The following is a 19,193-nucleotide window of genomic DNA, read 5'->3' as shown; positions in this document are numbered from 1 at the left end:
CACAAATTGCAAACAACTATAATGTCCCTCAAAGGTGGACGAAGGGTTACATAATGTATGGCACAGTCACACCATGGAATATTTTTGGCCATTAATAAAAATAATGTTGAACGATGTTTATTACTGCAGAAGAAGGTTTATGACACACAGCATAGAATTCATGCACGGTAAAATTACTGTGTGTGTAAGAGAAGTCTAGACTGAAGCGCACCAAACATACACGCACCCTGGTGCTCACAGCAGCGCCGTTTACAACAGCCAAGACGTGGAGGCCGCCTGAGTGTCCATCCACAGACGGACAAAGAAGATGTGCAACATACGTACAATGGAATGTTACCCAGCCTTAAGAATGAAACATGCCCCTTGCGGCCCTGTGGACAGACCTAGAGATTATCACACTACGTGAAGGAAGTCAAAAAGACGGATATCATGTGTATCATTGGTATGTGAAACCTCAAGTATGACCGTATTTACAAAACAAACTCACAGACACAGAAAACAAACTTAGGGTTATCCAAGGGGTGGGAAAGGACAAGCTGGAGTTTGGGGTTAGCAGATACAACTATTACACATGTAGGGGATAAATGACCAGATCCTACTGTAGCAGATACAACTATTACACATGTAGGGGATAAAGACCAGATCCTACTGTAGCAGATACAACTATTACACATGTAGGGGATAAAGACAAGATCCTACTGTAGCAGATACAACTATTACACATGTAGGGGATAAAGACAAGATCCTACTGTAGCAGATACAACTATTACACATGTAGGGGATAAAGACAAGATCCTACTGTAGCAGATACAACTATTACACATGTAGGGGATAAAGACAAGATCCTACTGTAGAGTACAAACTATTACACATGTAGGGGATAAAGATCAGATCCTACTGTAGAGTACAAACTATTACACATGTAGGGGATAAAGGTCAGATCCTACTGTAGAGTACAAACTATTACACATGTAGGGGATAAAGACAAGATCCTACTGTAGAGCACAGGGGACTATGTTCAATAACTTGTAATAAACTATCTCAGTGGACATGAGTCTGAGCAAACTCCAGAAGCTGCTGAAGGACAGGGAAGCCTGGCGTGCTGCAGTCCATGGAGTCACAAAGGGTCGGACATGACTGAGCCCCTGAACAACGAATAATGGGAAATAATATGAAAAAGAATATATAAATAAATCACTTTGTCGTACACTAGAAACGAATACAACATTGTAAATGAACTATACTTTAAAAAAATTTTTTTAAAAAGAACAATGTTCATCAAACCGTTGAGTACCCTTTACTATATGGTAAAATCTTATAACTTTTACTCTTTGTACTTTCTTTAAAGGTTAACACAGGTGGTTAAAACAACAACAAAAATCTTCTCTCCAAAGAATTAGGACAGTATATGGCACTCCACTCCAGTACTCTTGCCTGGAAAATCCCATGGACCGAGGAGCCTGGTAGGCTGCAGCCCATGGGGTCACTAAGAGTCTGACATGACTGAGTGACTTCACTTTCACTTTTCACTTTCCTGCGTTGGAGAAGGAAATGGCACCCCACTCCAGTACTCTTGCCTGGAAAATCCCATGGACCGAGGAGCCTGGTAGGCTGCAGCCCATGGGGTCATGAAGAGTCGGACACAACTGAGCAATTTCACTTTCACTTTTCACTTTCACGCATTGGAGAAGATGGCAACCCACTCCAGTGTTCTTGCCTGGAGAATCCCAGGGACGGGGGAGCCTGGTGGGCTGCCATCTGTGGGGTCACACAGAGTCGGACACGACTGAAGTGACTTAGCAGCAGCAAGCTATTAATCAGAGAAATGAAAACAAAAAGTATAAATAAGCAAGATGAATAAATAACTTTCTTAAGTACTATGGTGGTGATCATTTTGAAATATATAGAAATACCAAGTCACTGCGTTGTGTACCAGAAACTAGCATAGTGATATTGGTCAATTGTATTTCAAAAATGAAAAAACTCAGAAAAAGAGATGGGGCTCTTGGTCAGCAGAGGTGCGGAGTGAAGGAGGAGAATTGGGTGAAGGCAGTCAAAAGGTACCAACTTCCAGTTATACGGTAATTATCAGGGATGTGCTGCATAACATGATAAATATAATTAGCACTGCTCTGTGTTACACAGGTGTGTACACGCCCAGGCAGGTTCAATCCTTTTCACCCCCATAGACTGTAGCCCCGCCAGGCTCCTCTGTCCGTGGAATTTCCCAGGCAAGGATACTGGAGTGAGTTGCTCTTTCCTTCTCCAGGGGATCTTCCTGACCCAGGGATCGAACCCACATCTCTTGGGTCTCCTGCATTGGCAGGTGGGTTCTTTACCTGCTGAGCCACCTAGGAAGTCCCATGTTATATATGTAAGTTGTTAGAGTAAATTCTAAGTGTTGTCATCACAATTTTTTTTTTCTCTCTCTTGAATGTTGTCTCTTTAATTTATATGTTCACTAATCTTGTTGTGGTCATCATGTCATGATGATGAAGTCAGATCATGCTGTCCACCTTAAACTTACACAGTACATAGGTCAATTAGATCTCAATAAAACTGGAAGGAAGAAATAACCGTGTTGACCCAAAATTGAGCAGCAGCCCTCTTGGCGATATCCTGAAGTCAGAACAACCCTCACTGACTATAAATAGGCACCACTTGGCACAACGTGGGTTTGCCCTTTGCGCCTGAGCAGGGTGCCACGGGGCAGCACCCTGAATGGGGCTGTGGCTGAAAGAACCAAGAGTCGCTAGTGCTTTTGTCTCGCTGTACAAGCAACACACAGCACCTTTTCTGCTTCCACGCTATAGCTGTTACTCACCAGGTCTTCTGCCCTTGGCAGTTCAGCTTTTGAAGCCGCATCTGCACACGAGCACGAGAATCAGTTGAAAAATGAACGAACCGATCGTTTGCCTTCCTCCAACAGTACCCCTGGGGTTGTGTTCTGATCCTCGTGAGCGAACCTCATGTTTGCTTGGATTTCCTGTAGACACAGCAATAGGCTAGAGCTTCCAGACTGTGCTCCACGGTGTTAATAAGTGATAGAAGACATAAAGCAACAACAGAAATGTCTGTGGCCAATCAGCGTAGGAAATGCTGGGTTACAGAACACCAACGTTTTCTTTCCTACAGAACTTCTTAGTGCCTTTACTATGTAAACATACGCGGTGGATTTTCAAAGGGAGGAGATTGTGTTTCTTGAATTTATTGACTATAGAACTTGTCCCTCCCCTAAAGAATAACTAAGTTCTTCTAAAGGATAATAATCTTTTTTAGTTCTTCTAAACGCAGAGAAATCAGAGATCAAATTGCCAACATCCGCTGGATTATCGAAAAAGGAAGAGAGTTCCAGAAAAACATCTATTTCTACTTTATTGACTATGCCAAAGCCTTTGACTGTGTGGATCACAATAAACTATGGAAAATTCTGCAAGAGATGGGAATACCAGACCACCTGACCTGTCTCTTGAGAAATTTGTATGTAGGTCAGGAAGCAACAGTTAGAACTGGACATGGAACCACAGACTGGTTCCAAATAGGAAAAGGAGTTCGTCAAGGCTGTATATTGTCACTGTGCTTATTTAACTTATATGCAGAGTACATCATGAGAAACGCTGGGCTGGAGGAAGCACAAGCTGGAATCAAGATTGCTGGGAGAAATACCAATAACCTCAGATATGCAGATGACACCACCCTTATGGCAGAAAGTGAAGAGGGACTAAAAAGCCTCTTGATGAAAGTAAAAGAGGAGAGTGAAAAAGTTGGCTTAAAGCTCAACATTCAGAAAACAAAGATCATGGCATCTGATCCCATCACTTCATGGTAAATAGATGGAGATAAGTGGAAACAGCGGCTGACTTTATTTTTTGGGGCTCCAAAATCCCTGCAGATGGTGACTGCAGCCATGAAATTAAAAGACGCTTACTCCATGAAATTAAAAGATGCAAGAAAAGTTATGACCAACATGCTGCTGCTAAGTCGCTTCAGTCGTGTCTGACTCTGTGCGACCCCATAGACAGCAGCCCACCAGGCTCCCCCGTCCCTGGGATTCTCCAAGCAAGAACACCGGAGTGGGTTGCCATTTCCTCCTCCAATGCATGAAAGTGAAAAGTGAAAGTGAATTTGCTCAGTCGTTTCCAACTCTTATCGACCCCATGGACTGCAGCCTACCAGGCTCCTCCCTCCATGGGATTTTCCAGGCAAGAGTACTGGAGTTGGGTGCCATCGCCTTCTCCACTCCACCGTTTAACTGGCCTCAATTTTCTCATCTGTAAAATGGTGATGATACAAATAAGCTAAACAAGGCTCCAAAATCACTGCAGATGGTGACTGCAGCCATGAAATTAAAAGACGCTTACTCCTTGGAAGGAAAGTTATGACCAACATAGACAGCATATTAAAAAGCAGAGACATTACTTTGCCAACAAAGGTCCATCTAGTCAAGGCTATGGTTTTTCCAGTAGTCATGTATGAATGTGAGAGATGGACCTTAAGGAAAGCTGAGCAGTGAAGAATTGATGCGTTTGAACTGTGGTGTTGGAGAAGACTCTTGAGAGTCCCTTGGACTGCAAGGAGATCCAACCAGTCCATCCTAAAGGAGATCAGTCCTGGCTGTTCATTGGAAGGACTGATGTTGAATCTGAAACTCAAGTACTTTGGCCACCTGATTCGAAGAGCTGACTCATTTGAAAAGACCCTGATGCTGGGAAAGATTGAGGGCAGGAGGAGAAGGGGAGGACAGAGGATGAGATGGTTGGATGGCATCACTGATTCAATGGACATGAGTTTGAGTGAACTCTGGGAATTGGTGATGGACAGGAAGGCCTGGCATGCTGAAGTCCATGGGGTACAAAGAGTTGGACACGACTGAGCGACTGAACTGAACCGAAAGGATAATAATGTGTTAGTCATCCTGGCTTTGGGCTTCCCTGGTGGCTCAGTGGTAAAGAACCCTCCTGCCAATGCAAGAGACTCAAGAGTGCGGGTTTGATCCCTGAGTCGGGAAGATCCCCTGGAGAAGGAACTGGGAATCCTCTCCAGTATTCTTGCCTGAGTGAGCCCATGGACTGGGGAACCTGGCAGGTTACATACAGTCCACGGGCTCACAGAGAGACGTGACTTAGTGACTGAACAACAACAGCAACATCCTTGCTTTAAAAAAACTTTTTTCTTTGATTTTCCACGACTGTTTCTTACTGCTGTTCTTTTAGTCTTTCATCCCACTTCCCTTAGACCAGTAATGTGCAAAAATTCAGAAAGAATGAAAGATACATATATATATATATATAAAACTCTGTTACTCACGGTGGAAAAACTTTATTGGGTTGGGTGTGATATATTTGTATGACTTAATTTACCTTCCTTGATGGATTCTGGGGGTGATGATTAGGAAATGCCTGACATAGAATGTGTGTTCATGCTCCGTCTCCCAGTCGTGTCTGACTCTTTGTGACCCCATGAACTGCAGCTTGCCAGGCTCCTCTGTCCATGGGATCCTCCAGGCAAGAATACTGGAGTGAGTTGCCATTTCCTTCTCTGGGGGATCTTCCCGATCTGGGGATCGAACTGCATGTCCTGTGTCTCCTGCATTGGCAGGCAGATTCTTTACCACTGAGCCACCTGGGAAGCCCTATGACATAGAATAAGCACAAATGAATGTTATGCAAGTGTAACTATCCTTGTAATTACAGTAATTCAGCAAGCTCAATCCTCTTGGCTCCCTCATTTACAGATGAGAAAATGGAGGCTCAGGACAGTGAAGAAAGTCGCACAGAGCCACATGGCCGAGAACAGGGGTCAAGCAGGAAAACCCAGGTCATCTGACCCAACAGTGCAAACTATTCACCAGAAAATATTTTAACGGATCAGAGAAAAAGCAAAATCTCCACTGGTAACTATGATTATACTTTTGGTAAATGCTTGATTTAAGGGAGTGGTTCTCTGGGCTAGACCGGACTTCCATCCGCTGAAGAACTGGCTCTGAATAGAGAACAGGTCTGAACACCCCTCGAGAAATAACCCCAATATGCCTCTCAGCAGGAAGCAGACCCATTTCCTCAGGACATCCCATTCCTTTATTCTTCCTTTCATGTACACCTGTATCTTGAGCACCTGTTAGAAGCTAGTATTATGTCCAACACTGTGAATGCTATACTCAACCCACAGAAGCAAGGTTCCCACAATCCTCAGAGTGACTGTCTTCAAAACTTTGTCAATTAAAAAAGGTCAGCATTGAAGGTTACGTAAGGTGTTTTCAACCATAAACTTGGAAATAATTTTAATGTACCCTTTTGGGGCCTGCAAATGGATTGACACCATCCAGCCACAAAAGAGGCAAGTGCTTCCTGGGTACAACGGATGGAGTGTGAGTGGCACACTGGCCTTTAGAAGAATGTGCTTATACAGACGGCGTTCATGCAAGTCTTTTTATACACAACACCTTTTTATATTTTTATTTATTTAATGAAGATACAGTTGATTTACAATTGTTACATACTTTTCAGGTGCACAATATAGTGATTCACAACTTTGAAAAGTTACAGTCCATTTACAGTTATTATAAAACATTGGCCACATCCCCTGTGCCATATAATATACCCTTGTAGCTAATTTCTTTTATGCATGGAAGTTGCACTCCTATGGCTCTCTCAAATCTTAGGAAAAGGTGAGATGTGAAAACCAACCCTCAGGAGGGCTTAGTGGTTTGCACAGGGTCACACAGTTAGTGATCCTGGCCCAGGTATCACTTGACATTTTTATTGCCATATGCCAATCCCGCAATATCTCCAGTTATCTGAGAGTCTTCCTGACAGACTTCAAGGATCTAATCTACATCCTCAAGGCTGTGGGCTGTGTATGCAGACGTGTATATACGTAAATTTGCTCTCAGAGCTCCACTTTAACGCTAAGTTCGAAATGTAACTAAAGTCCCACTATCTTGAGAATACCAATTCTAGGGACTTTGCATTAGATATAATTTTTTGAAACAGATATGGAGTTTAAAAAACGTTTTAAGATTCTTTTTTTTAGTGCTATAACCATTTTTCTCATACTGGAATCAGACCAACCATGACCACCAAAAACAATGAGAGCAAAGATAGTAACAGCTAACGTGTAACCGGCCTCCTCCGGGAGGAGACGTCCTCCGTCTCTGGCGCCGTGTCCAGCCTTTCACGCATGCTGTACGTATGATCTTCATATGGCTGGAAGAGGTGGGTGCTATTATTAGCTCCATTTCACAGATGAGGAGACTGAGAGACTTAAAATATTTGCTCAAGGTTGTGTCATATGTGAGGAATGCACAGTTAGCCCTGGAGATTATAGAACCCAGTAAGCAGTGATTCCCACATGAGGAGCGTTGCGGGTAGCAGATCTCCAAAGAGGAGAGGTGTTGGTGCCCGGTGACCCACTAGGGGAGCAGAAGGAAGTATCAACACTTTCTATCTGCTTCTTATATTAAAGAAAGAAAAAGAAAGAATTCAAGCCTTACTGTTATCTAACATACAGTTGACTCTGACTCCCCACTCTCTCATTTGGTCCTTTTCCTGGCGGAAAACTGGAGATCCACAGCATGGGAGTTAGCAGTGGAGGCCAGAAAAAGCACAGGATGCCCTGGTAAGTCTGACTTGCAGACAAACAGCAAATAACTTTGTAGTGTGAGTATAGTCCAACTGCTGCGTGCTAGTAACAGTACTGCTTGGCTAAACCTGACAGTCCTGGCAGGGGTCTCACCTCTCCTGTGTTCTTATTCAGTCGCCTACATCTGCCACATTAAGTCCATTTATTGACTGTGCTCCTTGGTTTTGACTTTGTTTTCCCCCATGGTAACACTCTTATTGTTGTCTTCAAGTCTCAGAGTTGTGGCACAGGGCCTGAGACGAGCCCTCAAGGCACTTTGTGTTATATTTTTCTTTAAAAAAAAAAAACAATGCATTTCATGTGTTTATTTGGCTGCAGCTGGCCTAAGTTGCAGCGTGTGGGATCTTTCGTTGAGGCCTTCAAACTCTCCATTGTGGCGGGTGGGACCTAGCTGCCTGACCAGGGATGGAACCCAGGCGCCCTGCTTTGGGAATGCAGGGTCTTAGCCACTGGATCGCCAGGGAAGTCCCAGCGCTTTATGTATTTCACTCTTCGAGACCGTCAGGTGAGGAAGCCGGGCTGTCCTGCTGGGGGATGGAAGGCCACCTGAGACGAAGACAAGCCGGCTGGGCTGAGGACGCCCACGCCGTCCAGGGGGATGGCCAGCAGGCCCGCAAGGGGTGCTCCCTGCGTCAGCCAGCCCGGCCTGCTGACTGCAAACGCCTGAGACGCTGTACTTGGATAGAGTTTCACAGAAAAGAATAGGATCTAGAAAAAAATGGCTGGAAGAGGTTGTGCATATAAGAAAGCCAGGGGTTTGGGGGAAATCGCTCTACCTTTCTCTCAATTTTGCTGTGAATCTAAAATTGCTCTTAAAAAAAAGTCATAATTTTTTGTTAGTTGATTTAAGCCACTACATTTTGGAGTGGTTCACTAGACAGAAAAATTGTTTAATAATTTGATAATTGTTACACTGAGTAAAGATATTTAGCTGTGCCTAGCATTGGCCTTAAAACTGTTTTCTTAACTTTACTTTTTTGTTTGTTTTTTGGGCAAAGCTTGGATCTGCTCTCAGACGCCTTATGCTCTAAAGAAGGAAAAACATTGCCTAATCGCTTTCATATTTTCTGTTGTTGCTCAGTCCTAGAATTCCTTGGATGCTCACCTGTCTTCTACAGGTATATATATTTCCTTATTGTTTCTCCTATTACAAAAGCCTAATGCATTTTATACACATGGTTAATTACAGGGGCAATATGCACGCAAGCAAAGCTGTGGTTGGAAAGTTTTAATTGGGCATACAAATGGCCAGCTGATCTCCAGATTAAATGGCTAGCTATCCGTCCACTACACTGCACATGCAGGGGAAATTTCTCCCACAACTTTTCATGATCTCAACTGGTGCCTAAAGTTCAGTCTATATCACGGTAGCTGAGATGTATGGACACCATTCATTCATTCATTCATCCATCTGTTCATTAACATAGCTCCCATCCCCTGCTACGTGTCAGGCACCCTGCCAGGAGTGTGGGATACAGCAGAGAACATAACTTGGTTGGTCCTGGCATTACGGAGCTGGTGTTCTATACCCAAAATGCTCTGACCTTTTACATTTCCTTGGTGAGGGCCAAGTCAAGAAAGTTCTATTAAGCACCTACTCTTTGACGCAGTTCTTCACGACACCAAATGATGCATTTTCTGGAAATATTTTACAGAATTTCCTGGGTGTCGTGTGTGTGTGTGTGTGTGTGTGTGCGTGCGTGCGTGAAAGAATAAAGAACATATTGTTTTGAGCTTCGGAGTGGCATCTACCACGTGATACACTGCTTGGATGCCTAAGGCTAGACTTCACAGTCGCTGCAACTGGTGAACTGTGAAAACCCACCCACGTAAGTGAGGTCCTGGAGTGCTGGCGGCTCAAAAGAAAGTCTTCTCTCTTTTGTGTAAATTGAGTTATAACTGACATATAATACCATGTTAGTTTCAGGTATATATCTGTATACATTGCAAAATGATCAGCACAATAAGTCTAGGTAACATCCATCACCAGATAGTTACACAGGTTTTTTTCTCGTAATAAGAACTTCTAAGATCTGCTCTCTTAGCATCTTTCAAATACGGTGTCATTAACTATAGTCACATTACAACCCCCGGGCTTATTCAGTCATCTTTGATTTGAATTATTTGGACGACTATCTCTATTTCCCCTCATCATCATGACTGAAAGCTTGGGAGTGGGAATGGTGTATAGACTGCTTTGTTTATTCAGCAAAATAATTTTGAGCTATTGCTGTCTCAGGCGTTGTTCTGAACGCTGGGGCCACAGCAGTGAAGAAAACTAGATAAAAACCCTGCCCTCATGGAGTGGACATTGTAAGCTGAAGAGACAGATTAACTGAGACAGCAAGTAAGAGCAGCAGATGCCACTGGGGACTCCCCTGGTGGTCCGGGGTAGAGACTCCACACTAGCAATACAGGGAACGCAGACTTGATCCCAGACCAGGGAACTAAGATCCCACATGCCCAGTGGTGCAACTGAATGAGAAAAATAAAATTAATACATAAAGACAGCAATAATTCATTTAACATTTTTTTTTTTTTTTTTAAATTGGAGGATAATCGCGTTACAGGGTTGCGTTGGTTTCTGCCGTTCATCAACGTGAATCGGCCACAGGCACACACGTGTTGCCCCCTCCTGGGCCTCCTTCCCAGCCCCACCACCTCCCTCTACCCTCTAGGTCTTCACAGAGCACCGCACTGAGCTCTCTGTGCTTTGTAGCAACTTTCTACTAGCTTTCTATTTTATACAAGGTCACGTAGGTATCCAGTGCTACTCTCTCAATTAAATTTTTTTAAAAAAAGAATAATAATATCATTTGAGATCATTATATATATCATTTGAGATCATATATTATATATGAGCATCCATATAGTACATTATGGGCTTCCCTGGTGGCTCAGCGGTAAAGACATCCGCCTGCTATGCAGGAAATTGGGGTTCAATCCCTGGCTCAGGAAGATCCCCTGGATAAGGGAATGGCTACCCACTCCTGGGAAATCCCATGGCCAGAGGAGCCCGGCGGGCTGCAGTCAGACACAACTTAGCGGCTATACAACAACATACAGCCCATCGGTGACATTAGACAGGTGGCATTTACTGCACGACTGCCAAACACTCCCAATAAACCTCTAGCCACCTTTTTTCATAGCAAAGCAAATAGGGACCACATTTCTGTCTTTGTTCATTTCAGATTGACAGATGTTGGGCTCCAACAAGCGAGGGGAGGGAGGAGTAAAGGAGGACAGCGCACTTCCTGCCTGTAAGGAGGAGCCAAAAGAAACTGTTTCAATACAGGCCTAAGGGCCCTTGATAGAGCAACCGCTATGGAGTTGCTGCAGGGACACAGATGCTTTCTAAACCCCTTTCTAAATACAGCAAGAAGTCTGTCCAACAAAGAGGCCTGGCGGTCCAGTGGCTGACTCCCCACTCCAGTGCAGGAAGCCAGGGTTCGACCCCTGGTCGCAGAGCTAGATCTCACACACCACAGCAAAGATGGAAGAGCTGCATGCCACAGCTAAGGCAGAGTGCGACAAAATAGATAATATTTAAAAATTTAAAAATAAGAGGCACAGAAAGGACACTCCAGGTGGAACAGCACAAGCTAAGGCCGGCATCTCCACATGAAGGGCAGGAATAGGGAGAGGCAGGGCAGAACCACTAGCTCTTTGGTGCTCTCAGATCACAGGGGAAGTAGATTGTTTTCTATAATGGTGCATCTATCCAGCCAAGACCAAAAGCCTTTCCACAGTAAATCGCAAGTTTGCATTCTCAGAATACTGGAGTGGGTTACCATTTCCTCCTCCCAGGAGTCTTCCCAACCAGGGATCCAACCTGCATCTCTTGAGTCGCCCGCATTGGCAAGCAGGTTCTTTACCACCAGCGCTACCTGGGAAGCCCCCTTTCCAAGTATTTACTTCCTTCAAACTGTTTGACAGATAAATATAATACAGAAGCAAAAACATTTCTTCACGCCCATTTAAATCTTCTCCCGTTTCAAAACCGTTCAAATAAAATGAGTCTTTCCTGTGGAATCTGTTCTATTGATTTGTTTTAAGAAAAGATCCCTCCTAAAGAAAGAAAAGCCATCTTTGATCTGACTTAAAAAGATCTAATCAAACAATACAATCTATGAGGAAAAGGGAGGAAAAGAAAACCAAACTTCTTTGAGCCACATCAAATATATGAAAGAGAAAATACTTCATTTAAATGCTGAAAAGGAACACAAAACAGCTTGAAATGTAATAGCCTCTGCAGAGTAACTGAGACCACATGTTGATCTGACATGAGTTCCTCAGACACAATTAAAGGTCACTTCATGTACAAACATCTCATTTCTCACTGAGAGGCTTGAACTGTTCTAGGTGCTTTTGGCCACTGCGGGGCAGGTGCCGCGACCTGGCCCGTCGGCAAGATGCTGCAGAAAGAGTAAGGGACCAGTCCACAAACCCCGGAAGTCTGCAACCGAGCCCCCGGGAAATGAGCACCCTGGATTTGGGCAGTTCCTGCCTTGAAATCCTAGGCGAGGAGGACGAGATAAATGGCAGAATTCTTGCTAACTCAGAGCCTGTCTCTCTCCCACGGAAGCCGGCTTTACTCAGAAGCAAACAGACTTGCTTTCTGCTTTGCCCACCTCCACATTCACGGGGCCCCAGGCTCCAAAGACTGAAGTCCGGGCGCTGCCCGGGGGCAGGGGGTGCCCCGAGCCACCGCGCTGCTCCGCGATGCCTCCCAGCGGCCGGGGGTTCAAGCCGAGACTCCGGGCGGGAAGGCGGGGTGCTTGGGGAGGAACTCCGAAAGCGCTCTCGGCCCCGTAGCCTCTTTCCACCCTCTCCCTTCCAGAAAGGATGCGCCCGAGGAGGACTTTAAAGTCTTCCCTTCCAAAGGGGAATCACATCTAGAAAGCTTTTCTCAGAAGGAGAGACAGATTATTCGATTGGAAAGAGAAGCAAATTTAAGAGCAAAACGAGGGAGGATCAAAGGGTCGGTTCGTGTGAACTGAAGACGGGAGCCTTTCCAGGGGGGCAGGACCTTTTCCGATTTCGGGCAAGACATTTTGGAGCCAGCGCGCCAGTGAGGATCAAAATCAAGAAGTGAGTCTGCGTTCCAGAAAGTCACGTGGTCTCTCCCTTTTTCTCTCTCTCTCTCTCACCGACTTAAAAAGACCTGCCGTCTCTGCACACTGGGGAAATCCGTGGGTGGGGGAGGCAGAAAATGAGAGCAAGGCGCCCTCAGAAAGCAGCGGGAGTCGCCCCCACCTCCCTGCACCCCCCGTTTCCCCTTGCCCGGTGCCCCGCAGACCCCCTCCGACTCAGCGCTCTGCTCTCTGTTCCTGGGACCTGGAAGGTCAGCCCCGCGGGCGGCAGATGGTCAAGGAAACCTGGGGTGTTCTCTTTGCAGTGTTCTTATTTGTATTTTTAATTATTCAAGTAAAATCTGCATACATTCTTGTAAAATAATACATTCTTCTAAAATCTCCAAGCAAACAACAAACAAAAAAAAACACACCCACCTTTCTGTTGGCGTTGGAATCATCTGTGGGGCATTTTCCAGTTTTAGCTTCCTGGTCTCCACTCTACCAAGTGCTGTTCTCAATTTGCTCTTTAGTTTCCAGATCTTATGGATATTATCTATGAATCTACGTAGGAGGAGGAATTAGTGAACCTGAAAGCAGGAACCTGTGACCAAAAAAAGATCAATCACTGGTTCTTTGCAAAGTTCAATCAAATTTAAGACAGTTCATCAGGTGTGAGTAAAAGAAATGAGGGAACCCACATATAAACAACATCAAGAATAAAACCAGGCAACTGTGTCCAATATCCTATAATAAACCACTTTGGAAAAGAATATGAAAAAGAATATATATGCATAACTCACATTGCTGTGCAGCAGCAATTTATACAACATTATAAGTCAACTATATGCCAAGAAAAGAAATTTTAAGAAGAATAAAAACATGTAATTACAGGTAGAGAGCAGACTTTTAAAAAATTTAGGCACTGTTACTCATCATTTGGCCTGAAAGTCTACTTCTAAGGAAACAAATGAATTGCCAAAATCACTCCAGATCTTCTATTTACACCCAAAAGTATTACTTTCCCTTACCTGTTTGCTGGATGTGCTGCTGCTGCTGAGTCGCTTCAGTCGTGTCCCGTAGACGGCAGCCCACCAGTATATGTTCAATGCCCACTGTAAAAAATAGTGGGGGAACTTGTTTCCTTTTATCATGGAATTACTCTATTCTTAGGGGACAAGACAGGTTCAAGTGTATAGAATTTCTAATCTAAAAATGAGCTCTTTTAGAATTTAATTTAGCTTTTAGAAGCTTCTGTAGTAGATAAACCATGATATCAAAGAGAGAAATTTTCTCAAGAATGACTGACTTTTAATGCTTTCTTAGACAGTTATTAGCTCATCCAATTCCAGGCTGAAGAAGATTACCATCACTGGGTAGTTCCTTAACGGACAACCCCAAGCAACCACAAAACCATGGCCGCCCTTCACTTGGAGCTTACTCTGTGCCAAACACAGGCGCTAAGACACTTGGTTCTCGTAATGATGCCAAGGCTCGATGCTATCATCATACCCATTTTATAGACGGCAAAACTGAGGTGTAGAGAGGTTTCCCCTGAGGTCACACAGCTTGAGTGGCAGAATGGGGATTCCTGTGGAGAGTGGCTATGACTGCTTCAGATGTCACAGGCTGTACCTGCTGCCATAAGAAAATCCAGCTCTTTTTCTCCTTATCACATCTGAACTGGAAACCTCACAATTTCACCCTGGACGGTGCACCTGTCTTACCTAAAGGGCCCTTAGCAAGAAGAGGAGTTTAAAGGAGGAAAAACATCCCATGCCCTCAGGAAAGGTGACTAAAGGATTTCAGGGAACAGGGAGGGGCAGCGAGGGTGAGGTTTACCTAACTAGACAGTTCAGGCAGTAAGACTAGAAAGCGCTTCTTAGCCCAGACCTGCACTTCACAAACATCCATACTAATGAACAATTGTCATCGTTACCATTATGTTATTGTTACTCCATTTATCCCTCCTTAATTGAAAAAAACAATGCCTTTTCTTCTCTTTCCCTCTTTTCTCTGCCCTCACCCCTCCCAAAAAAAAAAAAAAAAAAATCCTGACTGACTACGTGTCAATGCACTCGGAAGGCCTGACTGGCTGTGAATACCGTATCTGCATTCCAAAGGAGAAAAATTATATGTGCCACAGCTATTAAGGGGTAGGCGTAGAGAAATGCTCTTGAGGCTCCGGATCCTTCTAAATTCCCTCCTCCCTCCACTCCTCCCCCTGCCCCTCGGGGAGCTATTTTCACCGTCTTTCCTCTGTCTTGGGAGAAGCCTGAGGGACCCAGGCCCGGAGTCCCTGCAGTCCCCTTCCCTGAGCCTTCTGCAAGGGCAGGGCGGCCACGCCTGCAGTGCTCCCTGTGGCCTAAACCCCTCCAGGGCCGGACCGAGCTGCCTCCTTTTGTATAGCATTCAATAAATACCTGTTCCTCTGTGGAGAAATTGTTCAAATACTCTAGTAACAGAACATAGAAGATACACTCTGAGAAAGCCATCTTGGGTTGCATTTACACAAGAATGGAATTACTGTTTGGTTTGGGTTTGGTTACTGAAAGTTTCTAGGTGTGTATGTATTTACCTGGAACAGAGTCCCCTGAAATTAGCTGGGGGAGGAGGGGGAAGTCTTTGAAAGGCTCCTTCTTGCTGTTAACTGTTAAGCCGTGTGTGTCTCCCTTCCACCATGATAAGAAAAACACAAACCATTTTCTTTTCTTGAAACCATGACTCCAGTGGCTTTTACATAGCTGAGCTTCTCTGTGGGCAGAAGAAAGGAAGAAGGTTCGCCTGCGTGTGCTTCATGAGCCCCGTCGAGTTTTAGACATGTTGTAACAGCTCAGGTTTTATCTTGTTGTTTTAAGTGAATCAGGTGCTTTCAGATACTTCAGCAGTCCCTCTATGGGTAGTGAGAGAATTCCCTGTGACCTTTCCAAATTCTTAATAATGCTGCGAGTTTGGCTGCAAGCGTGGAGTCAGCCGAGAAGCAGGACCATGGTCGGCCGGCCGGCCGTGCACTGCCTGTGTCCTGCCGGTCCCCGTTCTCAGGCATGTGCTCAGAAGACGCACGTTGAGCAACGTGTTTCTGAATTAAAATATTACTCAATCTGCTTGCTTTCTTAAGAGGAATTACATTAAACCACTGACCTACGTATGTATGAGATCCTGGTTTTGAACGAGTCAGTAATGAACTTTTAAAGTTTGGTCTACCAAGATGAGTCAATGTGATTGATTTATTAATTAGTAAAAGCCATCCTCTGAAATTACCTTGCATTAATCACAGGTCATGCAAAATATATTCAGTTATTCTGAGGATGGAGGTTTGACAAACTATCCCTCCTTCAGAGACCACAGTCAATTTTAATAACTCTTGCTGGATAAATCATTCATGTTCAGCCTGAAATGATGAGTGGTTGAGGAAATTCCCAAAAGACAAGGGACCCATTCTGGCGAAGATGAAAACTATGCAAAGCAGAGACAGGGAGGCGGGGTGAAGCCGGAAATGAGGTTCTGACAATTCTGGATATTCTGGTATCTGCTGCTACTCGCACTAAAGGGATCGACTCTAACTGGATTCTTCTGAGTCAAAAGCTGGTGAAACTATAGAAAATGGGCAGGAAACCCCAGCTGCCAGAACCCAGCCTTTTAGTGAAAGCTGGCTAATGCCTGACCAGGGCAGAAATAAACTGACTGGGGACTCCGCTGGTGGCCCAGTGGCTACGGCTCTGTGCTCCCAGTGCAGGGGCCTGGTTCAGGACCTAGTCAGGGAACTAGATCCCACATGCAGCAATTAAGCCCCAGTGCAGCCAAATAAATATTTTTTAAAAATAGTAATAAATAAACTGATTCATGGTGGAAAAGTGGAGCTGTCAAGTCACCCAGAGACCTGGATGTCCTGTCTTGCATGATCCAAACCCTAGCTCTCAAAATCAGATACATTTAAATAACTGACAATCGTGTCTCCCAATGGATCCACTTTACAGATGAGAAAACGGAGCCCCTTCAGGTGCAGTACAGAACATATGGTAAACCCAGAGCCTGCGTCCAAAGGCACCAGAGCATGCTAAATAGCCTTTCTCAGTCTAAATTTCCCTTTAATAATCACAGGTGGAATAAACAAAACTGTGTGATTTCTGACTCTCAAGTGCTGTGGTTTGGGTATCTTGATTCCTGCTTTACTTTCTCAACAATCTCACTGAGCCTAAGTGTTTATGAGTGTATGAACATATATAAATATATATGTGTATGTGAAAGTATATACTTCAAAGAAATAGGGACCAAGTTTTGAAGCTTCAGATTTAAAACTACTTATATATGACAGAATTTTAAAAACAAATGTCTAATATGTTCACTTCCTATTATTGCATGTGGGTTTTTTGACCTACTAACTATATAAGAAAAAAAAAAGGGGAAGCCAGATATGCTGGAGATTTAAAATTCTCCACTTTTGTGATACAGTGAAATTGATTAGAGATATGGGAAAATAGTGGAGTGTTTTTAATCCTCCTAGTTTTATCGCAAAGATTGAAATCTCTCTAGATTTTATTAGAAAAGAAAAATGTAGCAGCTTGGGCAAACTCAAGTAACAAAACAATGAATTTTAGTGAGTTCACTTCCTAAAGATAGATCACTGCCGGTGGAGTGTGGTTCCTGAATAATCTTGAGAGCCAAGTGATTAATCAGAAATGAAGGGACTTCCCAGGCAGTCCAGTGGTGAAGACTGGTCCTAATGCCAGGGGAACGGGTTCGATACTTGGTCAAGGAACTAAGATGCCACATGGCGAGGTCAAAAATTTAATTAAAAAAAAAAAAGAAGAAAGAAATGAAGTCATGAATAGAATTCAGGGAGGTTTTAAGAAGAGGCAGACAGTGTCCAGAGATAATGTTATTGGAGGAACCCTTTCCCTTCTTGATATGTTTGACATTTTACAAAGTAAATGAGGAAATACTCTTGAGTATTAAGGCCCTCTCCAGGAGCTTGGATTACTGAAAGAAAGAAGGGGGCGGCAGAGACAGCCCTGCCCTGCCTAGACTGGGAGAATGCTAACTGCGCGGGCAGTGGGGAACAAAGGAAGCGTCCATATTTAGAAGCAGGAGAAATTTGGGATGCCAGCCCTTGCAAATGAGTTTACTGCTTCCTTAACTTTGAAACTCTTTAACTCTTGAGCGCTCCCCACGTAGCGCCTTCAGTTCAGCAATTAAGGAAATAAAACCCAAAGCTGGGTAATCCCTGAGCTCTGCTTGGTGTCTGCCTTTCTCTTCTGACCCAGGATCTTCAAAAAGGAGAGCCAGGTTTCTGGGTTCATTGTTTAAATGCAGTAGTACTGTGAACAGAATACACAGAGGGGAGTGCTACCTCTTAGGATGAATTTCCAGAGCAGTTGATCTTCGCTGAACTTTTTTCTTTGGTTCTGAAAGCCTCTGGGGAAGTTGATAAAGTTATGATTTATCGTTTTGTAAGGGACATTCCAAAAAAGTAGTTTTTTTTTTTTTTTTTAAGACAAGTAAAGGTCATAGAGACCAACACAGCTTTTAATCTAGCCTTCTGGAGGGTTGTTTTGAAAAGAGGGGTGTTTAAAGAAATTTGGACTCTTTTGATATATCTGTTGAGAATACACAGTTTGAAAAAATAATTTTAATTATATAATAATACCTAAATGAATTGCAGTTGGTTTTTAAAAAATCACTATGTAGTAAAAGGTTTATGAAAAAATGGATTTCATAAGGGGCATCCGAAACAAACCAAAGGATATCATCATCAAACACGTTTAAAGCCAGGTCAAGGGAACAGTGGTAACTTCCAAGGAGAAACTCCAGATTTCTAAAGCCAGATTCTCAGTTCTGGCCCACACGTGCTATATGCTGGAGCTACATTTTTTTTTTAATTGAATTTTTAGCAACCAGCTGAGGCCTCTGTTTCCTTCAAGTATGAGACAATCGGAGTTACTTCCTTCTGCTCCTTCCCTCTGTGGGCCTGGAGGGCAAAGGGAGAAATGTTTCCCTGGAAGCGCTGACAGCAGTGTGAGAACCACTGCTCTCCCCCAGTCCTGGGTAGACCTCTCCACGGTAGTGTGTATCAGTTCCCCGCCCACTCCTCTAAAAGAAAGTATTAGCTCCTTTTCAACCATGGCTTTGCAAACCCTTGGCTGGCTGGAAAGATCTACCTGCTGCAAAATAGAAATGGCATTTTAAGAATGTTTGTTTGCTGATGAACACCTGTAAATGCCACAATAGCTCTTGAATTTCTCCTTCCCAATTTAACCTTTCATGGAGCTTTTCCAGAAATGCAGTGAACCTGCCACATGCTCTTTAACGATAAAAATATAAAAACAGAACATTGAAAGCCCTAAAAACTTGAAGGATCCCTGCCCAAATCACTCTATAAAGAAGCCTTTGAAAATAAAACAAGCAAAACACCACCTTCAGAGATGAACTACAGGGGGTTGATACTGAGAACTATGTAATGTTGGCATGAATGACCTTGAT

The 19,193-nt window shown here is 43.9% G+C and overlaps 1 long non-coding RNA gene across 2 annotated transcripts; it reads right to left on the bottom strand.

The window, feature by feature from the left end:
- Positions 1–4,054: 4,054 nt before the first annotated feature.
- On the bottom strand, positions 4,055–14,089 carry LOC139186623 (uncharacterized). Of its 2 annotated transcripts, none has more exons than XR_011570300.1 (3): positions 13,745–14,089; positions 13,152–13,317; positions 4,055–5,632 (listed from the first exon to the last, which is right to left on the bottom strand). It is a non-coding gene; the product is annotated as an uncharacterized lncRNA (long non-coding RNA). The 2 variants fall into 2 exon arrangements; XR_011570299.1 differs by lacking the exon at positions 4,055–5,632 and adding an exon at positions 7,079–7,205.
- Between the last annotated feature and the right edge of the window lie 5,104 nt (positions 14,090–19,193).

Source organism: Bos indicus, chromosome 13 (assembly GCF_029378745.1).
Source record: "Bos indicus isolate NIAB-ARS_2022 breed Sahiwal x Tharparkar chromosome 13, NIAB-ARS_B.indTharparkar_mat_pri_1.0, whole genome shotgun sequence".
Taxonomy (NCBI): Eukaryota; Metazoa; Chordata; class Mammalia; order Artiodactyla; family Bovidae; genus Bos; species Bos indicus.
The sequence above is the reverse complement of the archived record's forward strand: the minus strand, read 5'-3'. Positions and strand labels throughout refer to the sequence as shown.